A 5,143-nucleotide genomic window follows, 5' to 3' on the forward strand; every position below is an offset into this window, starting at 1 on the left:
GCATAGCACTGTTTGAGATAAAACTATTAATACTCGTCAAGCAAACAGATGGTGCCTGGCACTGGCAAGGGTCAATAGAGTTGATGACTGCTATTTATATTGCAAATATTTTTCCAGCTCCACTATTTGAATTGGCTTTATTTATGGTATCCTTTGTCACACAAAGCATTTGGCTGTTTATGTAGTCAAATACATCCATCTTTCCTTTCATAGCTTCTGAGTTCCCAGGCTTGGTGAAGGTCTCCCTGTTCATGACAAATTTCCTTGCTCTGAAAATCAGAAATATGTATCCACCATTTCTTCCACTCTAGTGCCCTGACATAAGCTATTTTTCTATACATTCAAACACTTCTTGCACCAAATGTGTAGGCTTCTCACGCCAAGAGATTTTCCAGTTCTCTTTGAACAATGACTGAATGTTCTACAATTCAAATTGGACACTGTCGTCCTGGGGTTAGTGTCAGAGCCCATGAGTTACAGGGCTCAGTTCTACAGGACTGCTCCACTTCAGAGGTCAACTGAAAGCCGCAAATTTCCATCCGCACTTCTGATTCAGCAGCTTTAAATTGGGGGGTCCCACTATCCCCTTCTCAGGTTCAGTATTTGCTTGAACAATTCACAGAATTCAGGAAAGCTCACGTCTTGCACTTGTTTTATTTTGTAAAGGATGCAACTCAGATTCAGACACGTGGGAGAGATGCATAATAAGGTTCGGGGTGCCCAGAGGTCCCCCGCCTGCTGGGGTGCATCCCTAGCCCCTATCACCTCAATGTATTCCAGCTCAGAAGCTCTCCAAAGCCTTGCCACTTGGGGTGTTTACGGAGACCTCACTGTACAGGCATGATTGATGTCATTGATGATTAAATCAGTCTCCAGTCCCTCCCCCTCCCCTGAAGTCAGGAAGGTGGGGCTCAATGTTCCAACCCTCTAGTCATGCCTTGGTTTTTGTGGGGACCTGCCCCCATCCTGAAGCTGTGCAAGGATCCCAGCTGCCAGTCATCTCTTCAGCAACAAAAAGCCATTCTACAGCTGGATTGTGGTTCAGTGGGGGTGTGCTCGCCTCACTTAGGTGAGGCACTGGGTTGATCCTCAGCGCCGCATAAAAATAAAATAAAGGTATTGTGTCCACCTATAACTCGCTTAGGTGAGGCACTGGGTTGATCCTCAGCACCGCATAAAAATAAAATAAAGGTATTGTGTCCACCTACAACTCGCTTAGGTGAGGCACTGGGTTGATCCTCAGCACCGCATAAAAATAAAATAAAGGTATTGTGTCCACCTACAACTAAGAATATTCTTTAAAAAAAGAAAAAGACATACCAGTGAGGTACAGTGGTGCACACCTGTAATTCCAGGGATTCAGGAGGCCAAGGCAGGAGGATCACAAGTTCAAGGACAGCTTGATCCTATCTTGAAATTTAAAAAATAAAAAATACCCCAGTGTGGTGGTGCATGCCTATAATCCCAGCGGCTCAGGAGGCTGAGGCAGGAGGATTGCAAGTTCAAAACTAGCTTCAGCCACTTAGCAAGGCACTAAAAAACTCAGTGAGACCCTGTCTCTAAATAATATACAAAAAATAAAATGTCTGGGGATGTGGCTCAGTGGCTAAGTGCCCCTGAGTTCAATCCCCGGTACCGATAACTAATTAACTAACTAACTAATTAAATAAATAAATAAATAAATAAATAAGTAAAAAGTAAAAGGACTGGGGAGGTAGTTTAGTGACAAAGTATCCCTGGATTCAATCCCAGCACACATACAAAATTAAGTACTTCAGACATTTCCAGAGTCTTAAAGCTCTTGTGTCAGGAATGGGAACAAAAACCAAATATTTTATTTGGGAAGCTGAAGGATATAAAAGCTCTGTGCCAGCAACTGGGGTCAGAAACAATATACATATTTCTTATGGTGTCATACTTCCTTTCTCTCTGACCCCAATAACACGAGACCTTTGGAATACTTTCACTTCCCTCCCCTTTCCATCCCCCATGTTCCCTGGTGAGACCCGGGAAACACAGCTCCTCCCACCCCCCATCTCCAATTTGGCTGAGATAATCCAGTATTCCTTATAATCCCCCTTAGAGAATATCTGTTTACTCTGAGGCCTTCTCTTTTACAAGAGTCCTACAGAAATCCATTTAAGATGTCATATGCTTATGTGACTTTTTTTTTTTTGGTACCAGGGATTTAACCCAGGGTGCCTTACCACTGAGCCACATCCCAGCCCCTTTTATTTATTTATTTATTTATTTATTTATTTATTTATTTATTTATTTATTTATTTATTTTTTATTTTTTGCGGTGCTGGGGATTGAACCCAGGGCCTTGTGCTTGCAAGCTCCCTTTTATTTTTTATTTTGAGACAGGATCTCCCTAAGTTGCTAAGGGCCTCGCTAAATTGCTGAGTCTGGTCTGGAATTGTGATCCTCCTGCCTCAGCCTCCTGAGTTGCTGGGATTACATGCACCCCCACACCCCCCTGCCCCGTACCTGGCTCCTGTGTATTTTTTGTTTGTTTGTTTGTTTGTTTGTTTGTTTGTTACTGATGATTGAACCCAGGGGTGCTTAACCACTGAGCCACATCCCCAGCCCTTTTTTATATTTTATTTAGAGACTGGGTCTCACTGAGTTGCTTAGCACCTCACTCTTGCTGAGGCTGGCTTTGAACTCAGATCCTCTTGCCTCAGCCTCCTAAGCGGCTGTGATTCCGGGCATGCACACTGTGCCTGGCTCCTATGTGTTCTCAACACCGTTTCCGTCTCCCTCCCCCTTTCCTTCGTCTTCTTTTTAGGTTCTTTGGTGGTTTGGTCAGGCTTTTTCAAGTAGTTTCCTTATGTGGAACCATGGGATTGCACTCTGAATCCTCGGGCGGCCTTGAACATCACCTTTTTGCTGCAATGGATTAAAAAATGCACACCTGTCATCCCAGAGTTGCAGGAGGCTGAGGCAGGAGGATCTGGAGTTCAAAGCCAACCTTGGCAACAGTGAGGTCCTAAGCAGCTCAGTGAGACTCTGTCTCTAAATAAGATACAAAATAGGGCTGGGGATGTGGCTCAGTGGTTGAGTGCCCCTGAGTTCAGTTCCCAGTAGCCCTCCCCCCGAAAAAACAAACCCAAAGTAGTTTAAAAACTAGATTGAAGTTTCTTGGATTTCAATAATTCCCCTACATTCTCCTTCCCTAATTTTTCTTATCAATTTTTTTTTTTTTTTTTTTTTTTTTTTTTTTTTGCGGTGCTGGGGATGGAACCCAGGGCCTTGTGCTTACAAGGCAAGCACTCTACCGACTGAGCTATCTCCCCAGCTTATCCTCTTATGACATTTTCTTCATTAAAAAAGAAAAACCATTGTGACCACAGGGTCAGATTAGATTTGTGTTTTCTAGGGGCTGCAGGGAGAGAGGAATGTGGAACGACTACCCAGGGACACAAGGTTTCTTTGTGGGGTGATGAAAATTGTCTGAAATTAGGTAGCAGTAGTGATTGCACCACCAACAAATGATTTCGACCATTTTGCTGTTGATAATTGGAAGTTTTTGTGTTTGGAAAAGAGGCATAATTCAATTTTTGTTGTCGGGCAAAGGTAAACCTTGGGAAGTTTATGCGGACACACTGTTAGACACAATAATGGTAGATAAGAACGAGGATTCTGTAGTAGTTTTGTCAGTTGTTTTTTAAAATCATGACTGAAATGTCAGAGTTCTAGCTCTGTGGGAAGCAGAGAGCAATATAATTTTTCTCCTCTCATCCATTTTTTTAAAGATGGATTTTGTGACTTATTCCTATTATTAAACAAGATGGATGGGGAGATAAGAGGAGGCAGTTGGGGTATGTTTACTTATGAAAAGTCAATCTGTTCTTCCTGTTCTCTTTTTTCTAAAGTTGAATTTCCCTGCTGTGCAGCACAGCAGGGCTCATGTAAGATTCTATTTAGATTTGTAGGTGATAAGCGGTTTTTAAATAAACACTGTGACATTCCAGCTGAGCTCCGGAGCCAGCTGATGAAGGCATAGAAGGTCAGTGATCAGACACTGTCTCAGTCAGCCCGGGCCATATCGAAGCACTAGAGCCCAGGTGACTTCAACAACACACTTATTTTCTCACAGTTCTGAGGCTAGAAGTCTCAGATCAAGGTGTTGGTAGGGTCGCATCTTCTGAGGCCTCTTCTGGGTCTTCGCATGTTCTTTCCTCCGAATCCGCCTGTGTCCTAATCTCTTTTATAAGGACACCAGTCATGCCAGGCGTGGTGGCACATACCTGTGATCTGAGAGACTCTGGAGGCTGAAGCAGGAGGATCACACGTTTGAGGTCAGCCTCAGCAATTTAGAGAGGCCCTAAGAGAGACCCTGTCTCAAAATAAAAAATAGAAAGAGCTGGAGATGTGGCTCAGTGGTAAGGGACCCTGGGTTAAATCCCCAGAACCAAAAAAAGTAATAAAAGAAAAAGAAAGAAAGCTATGTGGGGGTTGCAGGTGTAGCTCAGAGATAGAAGTGACAGTGACAGGGCTCACTAGCATGCTGGACACCCTGGGCTCAATTCCCAGCATGCCTGGGTTCAGTCCCCACTTCCATTAAAGGAGAAAACAAACAAACCAACAAACAAAAAACCCAGAGTAACAAAGAAAGAAAGAAAAGAATGCTATATAAATTACATTATACAGTATGTGACTTTTTTTTTTTTTTTTTTTTTTTGGTGGTGGTACTGGGGATTGGGTGCTATATCCCCAGCCCTTTGTATTTTTTTTTTTTTTTTTTTTTAATCTTTAGGCAGAGTTTTACTAAGTTGCTGAGGCTGGCCTCAAACTTGCGATCCTCCTGTCTCAGCCTCCTCAGTCACTGGAATTACAGGCATGCACCACTGTGCCCTATTGTTGAAAGAATTAGGGACTAGAGTTGTGGCTCAGTGGAAGAGTACTTGCCTGGTGTGTGTGAAGCACTGGGTTCAATTCTTAGCACTGCGTATAAACAAATAAAACAAAGGTTGATCACAACGAAAAAAATTTTTTAAAAAAGAAAGGATTAAATAAAATCATCTACATAATACTTAGCACAGTGTCTGCCAGTTACCACAGAGTAAATCTCAGATGTAATAATAGATGGTGATCAGATGGTGTCGAATGTGGCTTCTCTCCAAAATGAATGTATCTT

The sequence above is a fragment of the Sciurus vulgaris genome (assembly GCF_902686455.1).
Source record: "Sciurus vulgaris genome assembly, chromosome: 8".
Taxonomy (NCBI): Eukaryota; Metazoa; Chordata; class Mammalia; order Rodentia; family Sciuridae; genus Sciurus; species Sciurus vulgaris.